Source organism: Rhipicephalus sanguineus, chromosome 9 (genome assembly GCF_013339695.2).
Source record: "Rhipicephalus sanguineus isolate Rsan-2018 chromosome 9, BIME_Rsan_1.4, whole genome shotgun sequence".
NCBI classification, from domain to species: domain Eukaryota; kingdom Metazoa; phylum Arthropoda; class Arachnida; order Ixodida; family Ixodidae; genus Rhipicephalus; species Rhipicephalus sanguineus.
In genome coordinates, this window is record NC_051184.2 from 65,242,357 (window position 1) to 65,267,206 (window position 24,850).

Sequence of the window (24,850 nt, forward strand, 5' to 3'; positions counted from 1 at the left end):
TATAATCGTTAACCAGAAAAGAACTGAGGATAGAGTATTACATCAGCCGTGCTATTGATATAATCGTTAACCAGAAAAGAACTGAGGATAGAGCAGTGATGGAAACCAGATTTCATTGAGAAGCTACATTGGTAATCGTGTACTAGTATATATCCATACGCGTCTTTGACTAAGTGCTTCATACGCAATGCAGGAGGCATAAAACGCGGGTGCATTGCATGTGACAAGCACGCAAAAAAAGGTGGACAGGGTAGATGTGTATTATTAATATGTTTATTGGTTTGTTGTTGTTGCAGTTGTGGAGAATGTGGCACCACCTTTCAATGGCTCGTCGTGGCTGCGCTTCCTTGGCCAAGGCTACGACCATCTTTTGTTCCTGGATGTCCTCCTGGTCATGATACCCCGGTCGCCGCACGGCATCTTCTTTTGAAACGAGGCAAACATCGACGGCAAGGGTGATTACTTGTCGCTCCAGATGGACAACAAACACGTCGAGTTTCTCTTCGACCTGTCCATCGACACCGAAATACGCAGGCAAGTTGAGAAGGCCTTGATGCTCTTGATTTCATGACACCTTTACTGGAAACACACAGGAAAAGCTAATGAATATAGACCGAGAAAAACTGCTACAAGCCAATTCCTAAATTACGAAGTCCACAGGACCTTCTAAATACTTTGTTATAGTGGTCACGCACGCACGTAATCCCCGCGGTGTAGTCGATATGTTAAGTTTACTTGGTAAAACAGGTCATTTTGCTTTAGACACGTGACATATATGTCATGTATTAATACCCAAAAGCAGTTACACTATACCTATCAATCAGTATATATGTCTAGCTGTCTACGTAAGTTTAGCCCGTTTGAGTTGGTGAAGAAGTCAATTGTTAGTCTGAACTGTTCAGCCGAGCTCACAACTTACGAGTTAGGAGCAAGAAAAGTTAACCAGACTGTGTCTTCAAGAAAATTTCAGATTTCCTGCCCAGGTAATTTTTTCGCAGCACTGTTGTCACGTCCATGGATTTCAGGGTGTCGTTGCAGGATGTGGTGTTTCCTTCGGCTCTACGTAGCCCAGCAGTGTTTGCAACGAACGGCTTTCCACTTCAAGCTTGATGTTAATCCTTTTGTGGCTGTGTTCATCAGAAAATTTAGGGCCGGACACGTCGCACGTGTAAAGCTTTTCACCGGGGCGAATGCGTTTATGACCTTAAAACTTAGAGAATGGACCCATGCACCCCATTGGCGCCATAGATGTAGTTGTTACTACACTTCTTGCCACAGTGGTTTGTACTGACATCGGTCAATGACAGCTAGAACACTTGCCAAGGATCCTCTCTTCACATTGATGCGAGAAGTACCACGTAAGATGTGTCGTATGGCGTCTCCTCCTTCCGACGGTCATAAGACACCCGGTTTTTTTCTCGAGGTTATTCGTTGGTTAATATCCACCGGTTATTCATCGAATTACGAGGGCAAGCATTTGTCCCAGCTATATTTCAGCTGTTGTCACCAGGAGTAAAATTACCTGCTTGTGTATCTCGGCATGTTAGCAATTATATTGAAGTGTTGAGCCAAACTCAGGTACTGCAGCGGCAGGAGACGCGTGTCACACCTCCGTCGAGACATCTGCAGGTTTTCTTGAGATAAGTTTTCATGGTCCTGGTTTGACAATCACGCTCTCCGAAGTGTCGTTTCTTGGCGTGCATTTTTAGGTCTTTCTTCCGCTTGAATTCTGTCCCGCAAAGGTCGCAGTAAAACGGCACTTCGAACGTATGCGTCGTCATGTGCTCTTTGAGGTGGTGCGGCAGCGAAAAGTTACGATCACACACGTTGCAAAAATGAGGCTTTTCACCTGTGTGAATGCTGTAATGTCTTTTGTACTTGGAAGGAAACTTCACCCATGCGCCGCATATGCCGCATACGTGTCTGCCATCCACGATGTTGTTCTCGGCATGTTTGTTGTAGCCTGCCGCACAGATGAAGGCCTCATTGCAAAAGCAACACGCCCAGAGCACTTGAGCAGCGTCTCTTTTTTGCTGCTGGTCCGACGCTCCTCCGCTTCCTTGACGGTACCTGCGAAAGATCGGATGACAAACGTTCAGAAGACTTTCCATACTGACGCTTGCTCTTGTCGGATCTTTAAGATCGGAGTTACGCCATCTCCGTAACAAAATTTCCTTCAAAAGCCTGCAGCACTACACAAGGTTCACTGCATTAGACTTTGGCAAAAACTTTGGCAAAAAACACGTTTTTCGTGTCATACAATTCAGGCGAGAATTTAAGACAGTTCACTTTGACAGCTAACATGACAGGTTGGAGCCTCAGTTTACCGAATTTTCTTTAGATAGCATCCGAATGGTGCCTCCGCGATGGGACGCCACTTGCGTCTACTAGAAAAATAACGAAAGCACCTGGTCCCTCTTCCTTTAAGTTGTTTCGTCTTGGAACCTATTAAAAATAGAGCACCTTGGCACTTGTGGTTCCAAGCCTGAAGGAAATGCGGAGCTGGGGCGCCTTTGTTTCTCTCTAGTTTCACCTTTCTTTTAGAGCGCAGCTCTTAGGCGCCCGTTCCCAGGTAGAGCGGTGTAGCCTTTGTTGGCTGTCGTTGGCATAATGATGGCACGGACGAGGACGAAAGAGAGGGAACGCGGACGAAAAAGTGCGATCGCCGTGTCTGTCGATATCGCTAGCCACTGGCCCCTAACCTCTTTTTCGTGCTCCGTCCCGCGCGGTGGCCGCTCGGTCAGAGCTCGTGCACATGCAGGGCTCTCACGTGCACTGCGGCTGGGTTCGCTTGTCGTAACAGGGCTGTCGACGTTTCGGTTGGTTCGCGGCTCGACATGGGCCACTGGCTCGACATGGACCGCGGCTCGACATGGGCCACGAATGCTGCGCCGCTTCTGACCGTGGAACTTCTTTTACCTCGTAGGCAACGCAGAACGGAGCGGGGACAGATAAATATATACATACTCTAACTTTGAGGACCTATTATGGCGCGTATGACAGCATCAGACTACGTGACTATGTACAGCAAAGTGACCGACTTCATAATCCAGCTTCGGGACTTTTCCGCTAGGCTGCGCAACATACCGGTTTTTGTTACCTTTATGCACGATTTAAAAATATAAATCCTACTCACAACGCGAAAAGGATGCTGGAACCCGTCACTATTTATCACGGTCTTTTCATTTCCACCAGGATCTAACCACACGTTCTGCCCAGTTGTCAGTCCATTTAAAAGGACACTAAAGGCAAAAAAATTCGGCAGATCCCACGTACCGTGGGAATCGATGTTATGCGAAGCATGCGCAGGATGGTGACTGTGGCGTAATTGTTCACATTGACCTAAACGTTACGGAATGACGCTAGAGAAATGTGTAAGCGGTACACGCACACTCATATGTTGAAGACGTACATATGTATTATATAAACAGTTGTTTACTGTTGCGTAACGATGCCAACAGCAACATGAATGTTATCAACACCAGACGCGGTATGCTGATATGTAGTGCTTATATCCTTCAATACTGAACAGCGTGAATCCGAACAAGACAAAGAAGGAACACAGATGCGCAGGACAGCCGTTACTCGCAACTAAGCTTCATTCAAGAAAGTTTTCCTAGATATATACACAACCCAGTGGCACGCCCAGGCGCACTGCACGCACGTTACAGCCACAGTTGGAGTTGATAAATTTGTTATGCTTGCATTTGTCCGTTATGACGGAGAACGCACGCCCGGAGAACGAACGCACGCACCCGTGCGCATGTATGGAAGGGGTTCTTAACAGTTTGTGAAGGTCATCATCACCGTGATCAGTGAGCCCCAGTAGCTGGACCGGACTTGTTCTTCGCATTCGTTCGTGATCGCGGCTACGAGGGGTATAAGGGCAGTTAAGTGCGAGGTATAGTACAGCATCGCGTGTGCCTCTTACGATGAAATGCTCTATGATGCCTCCTGTGCTGGACGCGGCAACGAGGTGTTTTGATGTCCTGTCCACATCTAAGCCGTCTTTCACGCAGTATAAGGACCAGGCGTTGTTAGGTCTTGATAAATCAATGTTGAGGTCACCGGTAACGATGAGAGGCCTGGTTCTCGCGACAGATTTATTTTAGGAAGCATTGATCCCGGTATTTGAGTAATCCACGTGGCGAACCACGTGGACGAGTGGATGGTAGTTGAGCGTCTTTCAGGGCTGTTCTATCTTCAGCTTCCTCACTTTCCTTGCGTCCGTCACGGTGGGGTAGTGGTTATGGTGCTCGGCTGCTGACCCAAAGGTCGCGGGTTCGATCCCGGCCGCGGCAGTCGAATTTCGATGGAGGCAAAATGTATATGCCCGTGTACTGTGCGATCTCGGTACACGTTAAAAAATACCAGATGGTCAAAATTTCCGGAGCCCTTCGCTACGGCGTCTCTCGTAATCATATCGTGGTTTTGGGACATAAAACCCCAACAATTATTATTATTACCACTTTCCTTGCGTGTCAATGTGTGTGTGTTTGCGGTTACTGTGTTGGTTGAGACTTTGTATCACCTGTGGCACATACCCGCAAAACATGAACTCTGGTATGCGGGTATGTGCCACACGTGACTGAGAGAAAGGGTTTCATGACGTACGCGACAGGTATTTTGCGTTATTCATGTCATGACCTTTGGATCGTGTTCGCCATACACTGATCCCCTGCTATGCCAATTTTGGTATAATACAAGTTATGGAGACGACCTGGAGAGCGCGCAGACGTAGGCGGCTAGATAGATAGATAGATAGATAGATAGAAACGGCCAAAATGCCTGAGGTTCGCTAAGAAATGCTTCGCATTTAATAACAGTTTATCTCAAAGTGAAAGCTCAATGTATGACAACGTCTAAAACAGCAATATTATCAACAGCAGTGCCATACGTACCTAGAAATTAAGTTAAATGTATCACACGATGAGCGCGCCACGAGCGGGACATTTTGGAAATGATCCCGACGACGTGAGAGTCCGACTACAATTAATCACTCGTAATCAAACGAGCTGCCATTAAAAAAGAAGCTTCCGTGCATTAAGAGGCGTAATAAAATTATGCTTGTTCGTTTCTGTTTGATGGAAAAAGAAGCTCTTTGGCGTTGCATTGGGGAAAGGCGCGTGTGGTTCAAAGGTTCCGTTTTCGCCAAATTGCGCTTCGCCCGGCGCCCTGCTTCGCTCACGTGGTCGCGTCTCAGTCGTAGTTTCGGTATCGCGTACTGCCGGGTGTGTTTTGCACGCTCGTGAAAGTCGCTCTGACAGAACGTTCGACAAAATGCCGCATGCACGTGATGTTGCCGGATGCCCGAATGGTGCACGCCGCCTAGCTGTAAAGGCGGGCGACGTTGGGCACGGCAACAGTGACGTGAGAAAGACCACTTTCAGTCGGGTGATTTTAAGTGCGCTAACGCGATGTGGACCACTAAAACGTGACTTTATTTCAAAATAAGCACATCCTTGGCACAAAAGTAGCACTGCGAGGTTTCTGGTCCACTACTTCATCAATCAACGTGGACTTAATATTTGCCTTTAGTGTTCCTTTAAGGAGGCAAGGGTACGTGCGTAAAGGCGATGTTCTGTGCCGAAAATTGGGGGCCGCTTAAGCTTACCCTTAAGAGTTGAACGCGACAGCAATATCCGGCTCCATCCTCGTCGCTCTCTGTTTCGCTTGTCATTATTTTCAGTCGCCCACACACGCACACACACACGCACACACACACCTATAGTAAAGGTAAATGTTTGAGCACTTTTATAACAGCGTACCCACTACGTGTGTGTAAGGCCCCCTGAATGTCGCTAACATATCAGCATGCTACTTTATTCAACCGAAGTATTACAGAAGCGCTCACCTCGCATTCTGTAGCAGAATGGCTGCACATTTTGTAACCGGTTGCGCTTCGTCACGGCTTCCACCTGACGTACTAAGCAAGTGTTTTCCTCCTTCCAATGTTACTCTCGGATGTAGTGGCGTGTCCCCACTGGAAAGTACAATAACGTTCAAACGGGAGTTAAAGAGATATCGTAGACTGATTCCTGACATCGCCGCATAAGGCATTGTACAGGCAGCAGAGGTCTTTAAGGGTTCACTTTCGTAGACGTAACTATCGGTACTCAAAATCCTTGAGAGTTATACGCATAAGCCGCATTTCCGCGTGTATGTACTTCTGCACCTCATTTCCTTCAATAAATATTTCTTCAGAATTTTCGTTAAGCACGATCCCGCATTTTTCTTACAGAATGCTAGAATGCTGGCACTCGAGTTCCCCATCATGCGCAAACCCTCGGTGGGTACCTTATGATGTCTCCTACAACAAGGTGGCACTCTGGTCGTCAGACACCGCTATATAAAGCATATTCCGCCTTGTGTTCTTATCGGGATTGATGTACGACCCCCCCTCCCCCCCATTAGGTTTTCACGACATCTCAATATGACTGGCTGTGAGAGCTGTAGCAAAAATTCAATAGATACCAAATTCGCAAACAAAATAAAACGGATCAGACACTCCTCTGTGAGCGTCGTCACCGAAGCATTGCTAAACTGTTGGCGAAATTGCAACTGCAGGTTGCTGTTCGGCGTAAGTGTGATGCGTTGTAAACGGGACATCCAAGCGTGCGCAACCTTTAGCACGCACATTAAGATGGGAATACACGGGTGGCAAACATCAGTCAAGATTTCTGCACAGATGTAACCAACAATTGAAAAAGGCTAATGAACAATCGGCATTAACCCAGCGATAAACCCCGGGGCCGCACGTTTCAGGTTTGCTCGTTAACCGTCTGTGTGGAGGGTTAGAGTGGTTAATTTTACAAAACAAACGTCTTCGCGCCTCCTAGACTTTTGAACTGCGGACAGGGATGCATCTTGCTCTCCTTCAGTAGAGTACAAATGGTACTCTGCATCGTTCGGATTTTGTGCGAAACACAAAACTCGTGAGTTGATGACATTGCATAAAGACAAGCAATTCCGGATCTCGCGAAAGAGCACAATGCGTTACCTATGATTGTTCACTGTAATCTTTACATGTACCTCAATGGACAAAACAGCTGCGAGTAAGAGTGCAAGCGGTCGGAACATGTAACTTAAATAAAACAAATAAGGGTAAATGCTGTGGCGCAGATATTCTACTGAGGATAGTAGATTGAGCACGTTCACGGTTACCTTAGTTGAGAGTGTTGATTATTAAATGCCTTGAAGCTTGTGCCATTTCGTTACGACAGCATAAGTATTTAGGGGGCTGAGGCACATTTGTGCGTCCCGTTTACACAGGATTTATGCATGCGGGGCCCGCGCGTGCGGTGTCAGCTTATAGAGGGAAAGGAGACGTCAAGTGTGTTCTGGTGCTAAAAAATATTAACAATATTAGTCAATGTACGCTGATGCTCCGCCCATTCGAATCTGCAGCAGATACAGGAGAGCATTCAAGATTCCAGTGCTGCTAAAAGCGTCTTCCCTGTCCAGCCTAACTCTGCCAGTGTCTCGTTAAACACTGCAGCATGCCTGAGTGGGCTTCCTACAATGTTAATAAGTGAAACTTGTTTGGGTCATGAATTCTAAATCCACGATACGATTCTGAGGGACGCCGTAGTGGAGGGCTGTGGAAATTTCGACCGTCCCGGATTTTTTTAACGTACCCCTAAATTAAGAACACGACCCTCAAGCATTATTGCCTCCATTGGGTATGCGGCCGCCGCGACTGGGATTCGAACCCGCGGCTTTCAGGTCAGCAGTCGAGCACCATAACCATTCGACCGCCGTGGCGAGTAGGCTTCCTACAAAGGTCTTTCGTACTACATAGGCCGGCATCCTCGTACTGCGATGGCTTCCTTTGCAGACTCAACGACGTTATATCCAGCAAGAACACCTACCACCGGCCTAACGCACCTTTAGCCTGGGAAGTCCGAAAATCGGTTCTATCGCTTTCTCAGACAGAGGTGAATCATAAAGCATAGAAGTTCAGGCATTCGCATTCCATGGCGTTTTTTTTTCGGCAACATTCAATTGAAGTGTTCTACACAAGCTCACCTGGCTTTGTCCTGAGACGTACCTCCTCCTATTCTTTCCTGACCTTCTTTGCCACCGGATAGCGTAAAACTTGTTCGACGAATTGGGCGGCCATGGTCGTTGGTCTACGTGGGCACTTTGCTGACACTTAGCCAGCAACTGCTCAAGGCGTGCACAGACCTAGCGGAGTATATTAATGTAGCGCATAAGTACAGTGACGCATCCTATGCTTAAATTAAAGCACGGCATTGAGACGGGACACTACGCATGCGCTTAGTTGCGTGATCTCCACACTGCAAGTTTCCAACACGAGGCTATTCCTTTATCAAAACGCTTAATGTTCTAAACGAACCACGTCCTGCTATATCTCGCATAACCATAATTTCGCATTTGTTGTCTTCTTACACAGTGGCATGGAAGGAATTTTGAGATCGCCGACATTTTATTTTCTATAGAACTGCTGATTTGTGTGTCAGTGTAAAATAACGCATATTGGAATGCATGAATTTGTCTTTTCGCGTCGCACAATGCCTGCCACCACAGGCGTCCTGAGGGGAGGGGGGACAAGGGGGGAGGGGATGCCCCCCCCCCTTGTGGCATTTCAGATAATGTTTTCCTACGCAGTAGCAAAAAGCTATACATCTTGATTAGCACACTCAGGTCCCACATATCAGTGCCCATGTCTGATATATGAATCCTGTCTGAAAGGGATTTGACGTCAGGTTTCGCTAAACATACCGATACCGATCTCCCGAGTGACTAAATCTGGACGCAAGCCGATACTCAAATATAGGGCTTTTGTTCCGCAGTTATGCTTCAGGCTATTGAGACCGCACGGGGGCCTCACGAAATAAATGCTTGAGACAAATTGCGTCGGTGTAGCTTCCTTCAACAAAGCATTATTATTCGTAATAGGCGAAAAAAATGCGAATTCCATTTGGCAAAGGTGAACGCACATTGGCGTAGTTATTAAGCAAAAAAAAAAAAAAACACGGGACGAAGACAGTCATGTGCAGGCAGGGCCGCAAGCGAAAGGACCGCGATCAGTGTGTTTGGGATCTCTAGTATACAGGGTGTTTCAGCCAAAAAGCACCAAGTATTAAAAATTAAACATAGGTGCTACGCATCTCCATTTAGTGCAGTATTGTTCTGAGACATATAGAGCACGTCAGAATATTTTTCCCAATCCGCCAAGCTCGGCAATTAACAAAGATTGCTTAATGAACTTTTCAAATAGTAATTCTAGAGAACAGTTTTCAATACAAAAGTTGTAGCGCTTGTTCAGAAAGATCGAAATTTTTAATCTATGCTAAGATACCTCCCCTGCTTAATTTCTTTCCGGCCTTTCTTTAAAGCGCGCGAATTTTAAAAAAATACCACGTGACTGCCGCCTAACGCGCGGCAGTCACGAACCGACCTTCGTGCGTGGAGCAGCCTTTGATAATTCGTTCAATTTACATTTGAGGGCACTAAAATCGCCGCGCGTTTGGCGGCAGTCACGTGGTATTTTTTTAAAAACTCGCGCACTTTAAAGAAAGGGCGGAAAAAAATTGAGCAGGGGAGTTATCTTAACAAAGATTGAAAAATTCGATGTTTCTGAACAAGCGCTACAACTTTTGTATATGAAACTGTTCTCTAGAGTTCTTATTTAAAAAGTTCATCAAGCAATCTTTGTTAATAGCCGAGCTTGGCGGATAGAGAAAAATATTCTGACGTGTTCTATATGGCTCAGAACAATACTGCGCTAATTGCAGACGTGTAGCGCCTATGCTTAATTTTTTAAGACTTGGTGATTTTTGGCTGAAACACCCTGTATCATACGGACACATGACCTGATAGGACTAAATCAAGACATTGAAGTAATCACTTTCTTAGCTATATTATGGTTCCTACAGATTCGCACACAGGGCGAAACGTGGTCAACGCGAGGCGTGCTGGCAGTCTTGACTCAATATTCCAAGAGGTAGAACGCGAGGCTTCGCGGTCTTCACCTGCTTTGTGTGCCGCCGCGCGATTAGGTCACACCGCCGAGCTTGCACGTTGAAGAACGTGTCGCCGCATTTGCCACCGTTGCTGGCGATTAGGCGAGCGTGATAGTGATAACGTTGGCGGCTACAGAGACGAGCGATGAGATGCGCACGGCTGACCGGATTGGTCTCCCACGCAAAACGCTGCGCATGCGCGCTGACGTCGCGAAAAGTCAGAGCTAGCCGAGACGGGCATCGGGACGCCACGGCTGCAACAAGGGTGAGCAGAAAATGAATAATTTTGCTACAAATATAGCTTGAAAGTTAGTGGTTTTGCTTTGATTATACCATGAAATGTAAGGCAAAAATGCGGAGTACAGAATAAGGAAAGCGTGTGCGTTCGCTAAATAATAATTCCGATGCGGACTTAGTTTATAGCGTTTGCTACAGAATTTCGGTGCACAGTATTGTCCCGCCATGTAAGTCTGATGCGTATATTTTTCTAGCTAGGGCAAGAAGTCACTGTTTTACTAATTTAATAATGCATTTGCGGTGTTACGAAGCGGGAGTAGCGAAATTTGTGTGTAGAATAGCTAGCTATTCGTGCGATATTTTGTTTGGTGCAGCGCAGTCTACTTGTTTGGGGGCAGCCAATCTGTTGCTAACGCAGTGGCGAATTTGAAGCGATATTCTGTAGGAGGGTTTGCCGTTGAGCGACTTTGTGTTTGCTGATCATCATGGTGCATAGTGTTATATCCTAGTGTCATTGTGACCGTCGTGGTGCTCTACTGCTGGCCCGCAGTTCGCGGAATCGAATCCCAGCCGCGGCGGCCGCATTTCCATGGAGTAGAAATGCTACAGGCCCGTGTGCTTGGATTGATGTGCACGTTAAAGAACACCAGGTGGACAAAATTTTCGGACCCCTCCACTACGGCGTCCCTCCTGATCGTATCGTGGTTTAGGGACGTAAAACCCTAGAAGCTCTCTTATTTATTGTGTAGCGCGAATATACAAACACAAAGACACTGTGTTGTAGTTTGTGTTGTCAAAGGCATGGAAGCAACATCACAGTGTCTTTGTATTTGCGTCTTTGCGCTGCACCATGACGATCAGCATATTTGTAGTGAGTTACTGAGACAGACGGTTTCTTTTCGATAATTGGCACCGAAAAATGGGCTCCCGTCACATTGCACACCAGCAGTTCTGATCTCATGTGAGAGGGTGAGAAAGAAAACAGGCAACTTTTATTACGTCAGCATTTAGTCGCGAATGATGTGACAGAAAAGTGTAAATCAATCGCCTTCAAGCAATAAACCTGAGGTGATATTATCAGGTTTAACAATGTTTTGTGGTGAAGCAGTCTGCTTGAAATCCTAGTATTCGGTTACACGCCCTTCTTAAGGCGACCCAGCAGAGCTTGTCCATGCAATGAACCGCTGTGGTAAACAATTTTTTCTGTGCTCGTGCGGCTTCATGATTCTACTACGGTGAACGATTGTTCACATTGTAAAGGCCACCTCTGTATACAAACCAAGTTAATTTTTTTCGTTAACTCACAAGACGTAATTGATGTGTGCTTTGCACTGCATTCTCGTTCAGCACTACACAGGCGTGTTTAATTATTATGCGTTTGCACGCGCTAGACGTGACCAGTGCTTGTCTTGTATTTTTTCGTTGTTTTTCACGCCGCTTGAAAGGTATCCTGTGATACGATTCCGATAAATAGTGGAGAAGGGGGTAGGTCAGTCAAGCAATGTGCATACGTTCGTCTCTTCCGCGCAGTTCTCTTTCTCTCTCTCTATTTTTCGTGGCGTCTTTCGTTGAGCGATGATAAGCTGGCCATCGTAGCAGCGTGTGCGTCTTTAGCCGTTCGTGCAGCATGCTTCGCCGAGCTGCTTTAGATCAAAAAATATCTTCAAATTCTTTACGTTGCTAGTAATGTAACGTTAATAGATAAGCGATGCACTGTCTCATGGCTGTTTAAAGAAGGTAGACGATAGAATTTCTGTTCTACGCGCCAAAACTGTAATATGATCACGAAGTGCGCAGTAGTAGAGGAATTGGAAAAATTCTACCAACTGGTGTTCTTAAACGTGAACTGTCATGGCACAGTAGACGGCATTTCGCTCTAGCATTTCGCCTTAATCGAAATGCGGCCGCCGCCACCGGGATCGAAACCGCGACCTGCGGGTAAACTGCAGGGGACCATAACCCCTGTGCCACCGCTGCAGACAGACGACGGAAATAAAATGGCGATCGGGCCGAAATGCAAAAACACCGGCGTACGTAGATTTAGGTGCGCGTTCGAAAACTCCAGGTGTTCAGAATACTCCTATTCGCATACGTACCGCCTGTACTATATGGTCGCCGAATGTTTTAACCTTGTTTTAGCCATGAGCCATAGCCATGAGCTGAAAGTGAGCATCTGTGCTTGCAAGCACACATGGTGCCACCGTTCCTCCGTCAAGGGCGTCTTCCAACTTGTCCAGCGTGTCAATGCGCTCGGGTGGACGTTTGAGGGTCAGAATTGAAGTCGCTTCGCTGCGAAAGTAAACCGAAAGTGGGAATATAAACACGAACCACAGTCCGAACAATGCTCTGCAAATGAATCTTCCGCGTCGAATACCACGTGTGGGCTCGGTCATCGAAGTAGCCAGTACGGCAGCCATAAGAACGGAAACCACACCGCTGGCTCGCTGAAAAGTGGGACGCACTCCTTCCGTTATGAGCACCTGGATCAAGGCGACGAGACCAATGCGTGTCAGCGTGGCGACCACGACTCTTCGACACTCCCAGCTGACTTCGGAGAGCGTGACGGTTCGACTGGCACTCTTGCGAGAGAAGAACGTCTCTGAGCAAGAAAAATAAGCGGAAAGTTAGAGGAGAAGACTCCAAGTTGACGGAAAGGTTGCAGTTGTGCTTGAGTGTCTGAAAAATACGCACCGCGGAGGGGTTGTCGCAGGCCACTGTGAGTTTCTCCCCTCTGAGGTATTTTGATATAGGGGCACCAGTTTTCACACGTTGAAGAACACCTACCCAGTCAGGATTTAGAACAGTATGCTGTGTGACAAGCCACAGTGCTTTGCGCACTACAGTGTCGTTCGGGGCAAGTAGACCGATTGCTTGGCAGGCAAGGGTGGGTTTCCAGGGGGTGACTCCATGTGAGAAGAACCCAGCCTCTGCTCGAACGAACCGCCAGGCCACGCAGACATCGCCGAGCTGAGCAGCACTGATGAGCTTCGGCATATCTTCACGAGGCATGCCTGAATCAGCGCCAATAACCACGAAGTTCATGCCTTGTCGGATGTTTCTTAAAACGTGCAAACGTAACCGGTTGTCCGGAACGTGCCCCATAGTTGCCTTCCCGCTAATACGTCGAGAATATAAGGTATGTGCTTCTTTCCAGTGCTTCGCAAGGGTCACAATAATGATCTCAATATTTCTGCGCGGTAGCGGCAACATGTTTAGCGAAGATTCAGCATAGCTTCAATAGAAACAAGAAGCAGTAGAAGCATAAATGACGGACGCATTCTTATGCCCAATGCTGCAGCCGTCATAACGATGCTCACCACATCGTTCGCATTGACGTGTATTATACGCTAGGTTTTTTTCCTTAGTGTACCTCAAGAATAACTCCTTGCCTTACGTTAAGCAAACTTAATCAGTCTATTCAAACATGACATTTGCAGTCAATCAACAGAATAAGCAACGTGTGATACTGCTGATGCCCAAACGCAGCGTTCACAATAAACAGCAATATCTTGTCCATGCAGCCCACTATTCTGAGAACGAAGTTGCATTATATTTGGACCGCTGCCGAACACTTCGACTCACTGTCTGGTGGCGAGACAAACACGGTAGCACCAGTTCCTAATTAGAGCGTCTTCTTTTTTTTTTTGTCGTCGAAAACAGAGCTCCCGTTATTATCGTCAAGGTCAAATCAATTCAACTGTGCGTTCAGAACGCCAGCTTGCTGTTTACTCATAGCCTAGAAACAGCAACCATATAACTGTACTTGCTTTTCATTGCTGGAAAAATTGCTACAGGTATCACGTCTGGACAACGCGGTTTTATCTATCATTTGATCTGTTATGCGGACAATAGTGTGAACACACAGCCACCGGGAAGGGATGCGGTGAGTAGATATGCACTGTCGGTACAGCAACAAAGCGTCAATGTGAAAAGAGACCATTATACGTGCAAGAACGACATCGACGATGAGACAAACACTTGGATGCGACGTTGTAACCATGAGGACGACTAAGCTCAGTAAGTTAAATAAAAAGTGATCGACGATTGCTAATTAAATCCGCGGGTAGGGTTGTTACAAACACCTCAGCTGGCGCTCTTATAAGACAGCCAATGAACTTAAGACATCGACTTGCGGAACCACGCCGAAATAAACATTGCCGTTTTACGTGTTGAAACCGATGTGAGGTAGGCGGTAGTGGAAGACTCAAGAAAAATTGTGAACTTGTTGGGCTCCTTAGCGTCCATCTAAATCAAAGTACTAGCAAGATTGTTCTTGAATTATTGTTCTTAAATGGTGACGGTGTGGCCCAAGAACTGAGCTCTCGTCACTCAGCTAAGCAGTGTATGGACGTAGCCGCTAAGTTACCATCAAAGGGTTGAAGTGTAGCGCCGGTATGATCGTTCGTTAACCATGGAGGTGACTTTTATCGTGTGTGTGTGACGTTCTATAGCTTCAATTTGTGGGTTTATAAACATTATTTAACCTGCACCCACCAATTCATTTCGGTCACTCATACTCTTACGCATAGGCGTGCGCACGAGGGGGGCAGCGGGGGCGGCCACCTTGCCGCTCAGTTACGACCACGAAGGTTTTTGACGATAATGGCGGCCGAAGGCTTCTGATGTTACGTCCCAAGAACTGTTTACTTCGCATGCATCTTTACTTCAGGAAAGTCTGGAACCAAGGGCAAGCCATTGTAAACGTCATCGCTTCATTTTCATTTTTTTTTCATCGATTGTTAAGCATGTCCTTTGGACTCGACCAGCGGGAAGAGGCGGGGGGGGGGGGGGGGCGCTACGATGAAACTTTGCCCTAATGAGGAACCATGCATAGGCCTGTGCTAGTTGTTGCCGTAGTCATGGACAAGAAATTACAAAATACAAAAAGTTTCACGAGCGGTAAATTGAGAGTTCCATTTCACATCGCAAAAGCTGCGGTTGCAACAAATTGCTTAGTCCACCCAATTAGTAAGCAACCTGAAGTAGTGCTGACGTTAAGTATCGTGCGGAAACAAAATTCAAAAACAGGTTTGTGGCAGCCTTAAATTCTTCGTATTTCAGCTGTGCCTGAATGTCATACGTCAGGGTATGTGGTGCAAATATAGCAGGGACTGGTAATAGAGATGGTAACAATATAGATAATAATATTATCAGGGGTGTTAAGTGCCAAAATCACGACATGATTATGAGAGACTCAGTAGTGGAGTGCTTGGGAAATTACGACCGCTTGTGGTTCCTTAACGTGCAGACATAATTACACGGGAATCTAGTCTTTCGCCTCCATCGTAAAGGTGAATACCACGGCCGGGATCGAAACTGTGACTTCCGGGTGAGCAGCCGAGTGCCGTAGCCACTGTGTCACCGCGGCGGCTGGCTTCAGTGTGGAGAAGAGAGCGAATGAGTGAAGGCCGATGTCCTGAGACAAACCTCTCATGCAAAGAAGTATGACGCACTATCTTCTTTACTAACAGCAAAGCGTTCCTTGTGGGTCGATCCAGAAAACTATCATTGTCATAAACGGGCATGTGCCACACAAGTGGGTGAATCCCGCCACTCACCACTGGTTCACTAAAAATAGAGAAGGCAACAGTTAGACCCACAAATGGCTGCGAAGCGACGGCGGTGAGCCCAAGGCCCCGAGTATACGTAAAACGAGAGAATACTATGGAACGGGAAAGGCAACGGCGGCTGTGAGAAGACCCCGTAGCGATGGAAGGCCTACGCCAACGACGTCGTGCCCGTACACCTATGAGAGGTGCGAACGCTTGGTTTCAGCGCTAACTTCCGCCTCTGGAGTTCGGACATCCGTGTCGTCTCGGTGACTGTGTGTGCTTTACCTCGAACCTCTCTGACCTGAGAATTAAAGTAGAAACAACCTAGGATCACCTAGCTAAAGCCTAGCAACAACCTAGAAGCAACCTAGAACTTTCATCACCTAGCTAAGGCTAGACACTACCTGAAAGCAACCAGATTAGTCTTCAGAATCGTCCAGTTTGGCTCTTTCAAGTCTTGCGCGGCTTAGCGCGAGCTTCGGCTATTCTCACTGTTATTCTCTGTATCTTTCTGAGTTGCCATGATTCTAGCAAAAGTTGTGCAATATAGACTTGCCTAAACTTTCACCGTTCGCAAAGATCTTCGTTAATTGTGTAAAAACTTGACAACTTTACAACATTGTGATCCAGACTTTTGATCCATCATTGTGATCCACATAGTAACAGTGAATGGTTGAATAATCTATTCATCATTTTAAGGTATGTCGGGACAGTCACAAAAAACTGACAATTTTCTGTCAGCAAACAAACAAATGCAGCCTGAATGAATCTTAAGTCAAGAGAGAGAGAGAGAGATAATAAAACGAGAGAAAGGCAGAATCTTAAGTGTAATATTGATCTTAAGTCAATATTGATTGGCCAATAAACGATATCCTCATTCTCATTGTTCTCTCTCTCTCTTTTTTTTTGTATGGATATTTTTCTTCTGCTATGTGGTTCCTTTACAGGCAAAGAGGAAGATGATGACATTTGCCGGCATTTCGATCGAGCTATGTTTATAAAAAACATGGCTGATCCCCCCGCCATAGGACTCGGTATAACAAGAAAGTGAAACGTGTCTTCACAGAAGTAGTGCTTATTGTGTAGTGATATATGAGATCTTGTAGAATGTCTATTCGTGTTTGGCAGCTACAGCACCGTTTTTACGTGGATGCATCCATGCTGACGGCATGTCTTTATCGCGACGACTAACGCCCATGATCATGATTAAACCCTTGTGGTAGCTGACGTTGTGAACAATATATTTGGACACAGCAAATCGTGAATCCCGCGTAAGGATGATATCAACAAGCTCATAATCAACATTGGTACCCGGTATGCACTTCTTCAAAGCGTCGTCAATTAAGGAGAGAAACGGCACTGTGTGCGCTTTCTAGTAATGGGTAGCCAACGCCTGTGCTCATGCATACACTACCACATACTACGCTTCAGCAACACGGGAGGTAGAGGTTCGTAGCCTGAGCCGCAAACGCGTGTGTCCCGCTGTGCTCTGTTTCGTAGGCGCTAGTCTCGCTCCACCAAGGCACGACATTCGCTCGTCCAAATCGTGTCCTTTCTGCAACGCGTATTGCAGCAGTTTTGTTAGTCGGTGCTCTCGCAATCGAAGCAGTCGGAGGCGGAGAAATCCCGTTGGTGCATGTGGAAGCTGCACTACTCTGATGAGCCGACGCACGCTAACACGAAGTGAAAGGCAAAGAAAGAACGCAACCAACGTAACTGCGTCAAGGGTGCCTCGGCGACGCCAGCGCGGCCAGTGTACCTTGCTGGTATCAAGACGCTGTACACATGACCTCCGATATCGCACGCAATCTCGGAGTAAGCGCTACTAAGCGTCGATCGTGAAGCATTACTTCTTTTTACCTCTCACAGGCCGCGGCACCGCACCGCACCGCACCGCACCGCACCGCACCGCACCGCACCGCACCGCACCGCACCGCACCGCCCCGCCCCGCCCCGCCCCGCCCCGCCCCGCTCCGCGCCGCCTACCTACACCGCCAACAGAGAACGCCGTGCCAAAGAGAATGTGTGAAAGATATAAGGCGCGTTCGCGCGGTATCCAGCAACTGCCGAGTTAGCTTAGTCGGTAGTGCGTCGGGCGCTTGCCGTCGCGGCCGCAAGATCGTGGGTTCGATTCTCAGCTGGGGATCTTTTTCTTGTTTTTTTTCTTTCTCGCTCGTTCGCGTCCATTTTATCAACGTCATATCCGTGATGGATGTACTTGGTGGACCCCGGCATAAAACACTTTCGTGTTAAAAATTACACCATCTCCCGTTAAAGGGGACCATGAGGCGATGCGAAGCCGGAGCACTTGCACGATCGCGTTCGTTGGCGTTCGTTGGGCATGCTACCGACCTCGCATCGTGGAACGCGAAGAGGAACGCTACGCGCGTCTTGTCTTCCCTCTAGCCTGGCCGTTAATTCTTACAGAGTGAGCGGGGAACGCGGTCAACAGGCGCGCGAGAGGGGGGCAGAGTAGGAGAGGAGAGATAGGGGGAGGGGACGCGCATGCGCTGGCACTCGTCGCGGCGTTGCACAGGAGAATTTCGGCATGTCGGCAAAAATGCGGCAGTCGATTGGCGAGGCAACAAACTTCTTTAATGTAGCCATTCCGTGATTACATAGAAAAGTGTTGCATGGCCTATTTATAACTCACCAACGATTTCACACATGTTGGATGGACGGCGCAACGTTTCCAGATCTTTTTTTTTGTTATCTATGTTGCAAATTATGTCGGGCAGCCAACTGCCATCCTGCAAGTCGCGCAATCCAGGATCACACCTCCCCATGTAAAATAAGTAAGCTCACGGAATTACTGGCAGTAGAACCGAATTAAAATAGGTCATTTGCATGAAAGGACGAAGAACTCCAGTAATGTTTTATTTGCGTACATGGAAGACACATGGCTGATACAAATATGTCATCGAAGGGGCACAAGGCAGCAAAAATCCGTGCGCTCATCAAAACAACAAGAGTTAGGCATGCAGCCATTTCGCCATAGCTACGGCATTAGCAGTGTGAACGAAACAGTTCCGGGAGGTTACAATGTCCCCACAACACATCGTGCAACGATAGTGCGCTCAAGAATTTCAACGGTGTAGCAGTGTAGTCAAGCGCGCTGTGCGCACTCCCATTTGGGAAGGTGCACTCCGCAGCGAAGCGTCCACAACTGTTGGTCCACTCGTCTGACAGGCTGCAGAGGATAGAGTGCAGCCGCTTGGATGCATGTCTTACCGTTAGCTACTCCATCGGTGGCTATATTAAATTCATCATTACTGCCAGCGGTATAGAAGCATTTCTTCTTTTCTAGACTATCTAGTTACGAGAAAAGCTTTCATATCACTGCCACATTTCGGGTACAGCGAAATCGATTGTCCTCACACTGACCCTTCCAGGTTGGGAGTGCCGTGTGAAGGTTGGCCCAAGTTCAAATGTTATCTTCCGAGAAGAGACCGCGACGTGACCACAGGTTGCTCAGCATACGCACAGTGGACAGTACCATGATCGATCTATCCTCGTGACAGCAACAAAACAGTTGATTGGTAGGCGCGTGTGACATTCCGCGATTTACCTCAACTACCCAGAACCCTTACTTAGATGCTTCGTTTCAGTATTTTATTGATATGATGTGAATGAGTTCATGGCGCACAAATATGGCGTCGGCTAATCTATAGCTGGTTCGAGCATACAAGACAATAAATCAACGTTCAAGCAGTAGGACGTAAAAGGGAGAGACGATTCGTCGTTCCGTTTGAACCATTTCATCAGTTGTAGCAGCATGAAAATAAGGAATAGAGATATAGCTTCAATGTAATACTGAAATATTCTCCGGCAATCAGCACTCTACTATCGAGAGAATTATGAGAGAGAGCACGCGAGCGCATAGCGAATGCCTTCAAACCCCATTTCGATCGACACTCGGATGACGCTGTTAAAAATAGGGTGGAAAAGCGCAACGCTTACCCCGGCACTGTTGTCACTTCCTCAACGCGTCTGATTTTACGACACGTGGAACGTATGATTCACATAACGGCTTGAAATTCTAGCACCCGTTGGGTTATGACGCACAGACACACGCACACACACGGACAAAATGGTGGTTGAACAGATAAGCAGCGATCGCCGCGTTCGGCTTCGTTTCCCGCCCTATCGTTGCCAGTGGCCCGTAACAAGCAATCGGTTGCCGTTTTGTATCAGCTCTAGCCCGGCGGCAGTGCCAATGTTTAGCTGAATCATGGCGCTGTTTCCGCAGTGTTTCCGTCAGCCGCCGCCGCGAATAGCCCAATGTCGGGTTCAAAGATCTTTGCCACGCGTTCGCGTGTCCTTCTCATAGTGCTCACGATAGCACATTCAAACAGGAGAGATGCGTTCTTATTCTGTTCGAACTTACAATGCTGAACACCGGAGAACATTTTAATTATACATTCAGGCTGTCTCTCTCTTTCTTGTTACCGTGTTGCCACAATTGATAAAATGGTACAGTTACATATTCGCAAACCGCAGATTATTATCCCCCTGCATGTTTATTTAGAAGCACCGTAAAAACTACTATACTGAACCGCCTCACATAAGAATCATGAATAAGAAAACCCAGTTTTAGGAATGAATGTTTATATATCTACAACATTACAACGCGAAAAGAGATCAGATTGACGTTATCAACTACATTTAGGAATGACGCACCTAACACGAGGATGGTTGTTCAACACAGTAAGTTACAGGTATGGATTACTTGTTAGTACAGTGTATTCAATAAGCACAATCTAAGATGTATCGAGAAATTTAAATTAACGTAGGGTCTATACAGCGGTTATATATGACATTATAATAATGCAGGCTATATGCAATATACAATGTTTAGTTTGAAATTTTCAGCGCCTTTTCTTCGTCTCTCCCGTCTCTTCACTCCACGCAAATTAAAGCTCATAGTAGAATGATTTTTAGTACACTTAATCCGCCATTACAAACATTGTGATGGTAGCAGGAACCGGAGTTCTACAGTTGACTTTCCTCAGGGTAATCTGAGTTGCGAGCGTTTTATCAATGATGCGACCGACGTCTGTTCAAGTGCGAACACCATCCAATCAATACTTCAACTACCAGAACAGCACTACCTGCCACTAGTAACATCGCGTGCTGCAGAAACAAATTCCTCAAGTCCAATTCGAAAAAGGCAGCTGTTCCATTATAACTGCACTCCGCGTCAATTGACTCTATCAGACGGCCTTCTTAGGCAGCGAGAAAGAATCTCCTCAGAAGTCCGTACAACGGCAGAGACTTGCGAGCTCTGAATCCACTCAGAATTACCTTGAAATGCTCTCTGAACTCTCGAACCTCAGGGACTTGCTCGCGTAAGTCGCAGGGATACTCGAGCAACGTGTAGCAGACTCGGTCAGGTCTCAAAGCGCAAGAGAGGCAGTCATCGTAGCTGGGAGTGCTTAGTTCCGTGGAACCAAAAAGATTGAACGCAGATTGAATCTTGCTCATAAGCGTTCCATGTTCCGCGTCTGAATCGTTAGCCATCAGCAGTCCGTGAGCGGCGTCATTCTCATAGTCGCAGGGTGCCATAGCTCCTTCATCGAGGGCGTCTTCCAATTCTTCCAACGTGTCCATGGGCTCAGCGGGACGTTTGAGTGTCACGATCGAAGTCAGCTCACTGCGGAAGTAAACCGAAAGGGGCAATATAAACACGAGCCAGAGTCCGAACAAAGCCCTGCTAAGGAATCTGGCGCGCCTAGTGCCATGCACGGGCTCGGTCGTCGAAGTCGCCTGTACGGAAGCCAGAAGGAGAGACACCGTGCCGGTGGCACCTTGAACGCTGGGCCGTAGTCCCTGCGTTAGGAGTACTTGGGTCATGGTGACGAGACCAATGAGTGTCAGCGTGGCTACCACGATTCTCCAGGACTCCCAGCCGACTTCCGAGAGTGTGACGGTTCGGTGGGCGACGTCAAGCTCTTCTATAACAAAGAATATGTACGTGACGTCCCATTCGTGAAAGTACATCCCACGCATCATTTCTTCGAGAGAAGACACGGCACGGAAGTCCACGGAAATGTTAACATTCTCCTTCAGTATGCCAAAAAATCACAGCATATACACGGAGTGAATGATGATGAGTGGGCGAAGCTGCGGAGGTTCATCGGTAAACCGTGAATCTTCCGTGAATTCTGCCCAGTACATCATCACCGACGTGAGATCGGGCGCGTTTATACTAAAGGTTCGATGAGTTATCACGACTTGCAGCGCACTTTAATTTTACATGTACGCTGTGAATTTTCATTGTTTAGAAAACCATTGCTTAGAAAACATCTGGCGTCTTTCGTTAAGCAGCTGGCGTCTTTTTGTTTTGCTTTAGAAACATCTGGCGTTCTTTCGTTTTGCTTTTACAAAACATCTGGCGTCTTTTGTTGGTTTATTTCATCAATCAACGGCGTTTTGAACAAAATTTTTATTGTTTAATCACGCACAGGAGAAATCTCACCAGGCACTACCTTGGAGGTAAAGAATGGCTGCAAATGGGAATGAGAGACAGAAGAAGTCGGCTTTTAGCTAACGCTGCGAATTTTTTATTGTTCAACAACGCACAGGAAAAATCTCCCACCGGCACCACCTTGCAGGTCAAAGCGTAAGACTGGTTACATACTACGCTACGAGGGACGAACGGGTGCCGCTATAAGGAGCTTCGCCCCTAAAATTTCTAACGCGTGCGGGTGTTCGCAGGAAACTTGGTCGTGCGAGGGGTCGGTGTACTTGGCGCAGGCCACTGTAAGCTTCCGCCCGCTGAGACCTTGTGATTCCAGGCGATCGATTTTCGTATCTAGGAGCAAACTTATCCACTGAGAACTGGACACAGTAGATGGTGCGAGAGGCCACAAGGACTTGCGCACTACGCTGTCGTTCGAGGCGAGCAGACCAACCGCTTGGCAGGCTAGGACGGGAAGCCCGTAAGTGACTGTCGCCGCCAGGATCTCGGATTTTGGTCGAACGAACAGCCAGGACACGCAGAGGTCGCCGAGTTCAGCAGCTTCGATCAGTTTCGGCATGTCCTCACGAGGCGTATCGGGATCAGATCCAATGAGCACGAATTTCCTTCGTTGTTCATTTTTCTCGAGACATGTGAACGGAGCTGGCTGTCCGGGACGCGCCACATTGTTGTCGTCCTGTCAATGCGTTGAACAAAGTATGTGCTCTTTTCCATTGCTTCTCTAGAGTCACAAGAATGATATCGGCATTTCTGGATGGCAGTGGTAACATATTTATTTCGTTCGGCTTCGATAGCGCCGATTCGACGGTAGCTTCAATGTCCGACAAAAAAGCTATAAGCACAAGTGATGCACGCATTATTACTCACTTTGAGGCAGCCACCACATGGTGCTCAGATCAACCGCTCGTGTTGAGTTGTGGTAGACGCCTCGTTGTAATCAGTGGTGGATGTGAAAGATGTCCGCCTTTTCTCACGAAGCAAGCAAAAGCAGTCGATTTAATCATGACAGTGGCACACAAATAACACGGTCAGCAACCTGGTTTACGTTACCGAAGCTGAAGCTGAAAGACAGCATGCGCGCAATAAGCATTAATTTCCTCAGTACACACCGCATAAACTCGGCAATGAAGAACTGCGCTTTACACGTGGTCCACTGTCGAACACTTTGGCGCGCTCTCTGCATGAGCTATCGACCAGGCAGCACTGTTTCCAAATTACTGCATTTTCCCTTGTTGGTGTCTTCAAAACAGAGCGGCAATCATTATCCCCCAAATCAATGAAATTCATCCGGACTTCAACAACGCCGGCATACAGTTTACTCGTCGGCATAGCAACCGTGACCACAAAATAGTTCTAGCTTCTCAATATTGCGAAAATGCCGGTTGACGTTACGCCTAGGCTACAAGTTGTAATCTATGCTATGACAAGTTTTGTGTGTAATAGTGCGGCACCATAACAACTAATAACCATGACTACGACTAGGCTCGATAAATTGAATGAAAAGTCGTCGATTATTTTTCATTACAAGCGGAACTGTTCTTAGCAACACCTCTGTTTGTGATCTCATGAAGTTGCCTCACAACAATGTGTATCGAATGGTCGAAATATGCTGAAATAATAAACTCTGGCGGTTTGCGTTTCTGAAACGCAGACGTGTGCGCAAATGAAAGAGAGAAAGGAAGACACAGACAAAGAAAGAAAGAAAGGAAGAAAGAAAGAAGGAAGGAAAGAAAGAAAGGAAGGAGGAAAGAGAGAAATAAGGAAAGAAAGAAAGGGAGAAATAGAGAAAGAAGGAAGGAAAGAAAGAAATGAAGGAAGCGAGAAAGAAAGAAAGAAAGAAGGAAATGAAGAAGGGACGAAGGAAAAAAAGAAACAGAGAAAGAAGGAAGGAAAGAATGGAAGAAAGAGAGAGAAAGAAAGAAAAATATAAAGGAAGAAAGAGAGAAAGGAAGAAAGGAAAAAGAAGGAAAGAAATAAAGAAAGAAAAGAAGGAGGAAAGATAGAAAGAAGGAAGGAAACAAAGAAAGAAAAATGGAAAGAATGAAACAACGATAAAAAGAATGAAAGACACTCATTTACCTGAGCCGCACTTTAACGTCACAGCGAAAATGCCTGTGAAGCTAAAATGCACAAACTTTTACCTTCGGCCTGCTTCGAGGTAAGCCCCACCAAGCGTGGCTTCCACCATCATGTTGTACCACCATGACTTCCACCAGGAGGTAGGCCTAGCGTACCGACCGAGTCCGTCTACATGTCATCGATGCTTCTGGGTTTCATGATAAAAGATTCCGACGAGCACGAATGACTACAGCACAGCTGTGTCATCGGCTAACTTAAACGAAGCATTCTTCTTGTGTACGGTGTCCGCACAAGAAGCGATGAGCATCGAGGCGACGCGCTTCCAGCAAACGCCTCCGGTCACTGACAGCAGCCGGTCGCACTCGCCGGCACTTCTCTGACTCATGCGCGAGAACACAGACTTGTCAATTCGTGCGCCTGACTGAACCAATATGACGTCATATTTTTGCCGCGCACTGCACTCGTTTTTCGCCAAGCCGTTATGTAGTTGCAGCTAACGATAGAGCTTCAGA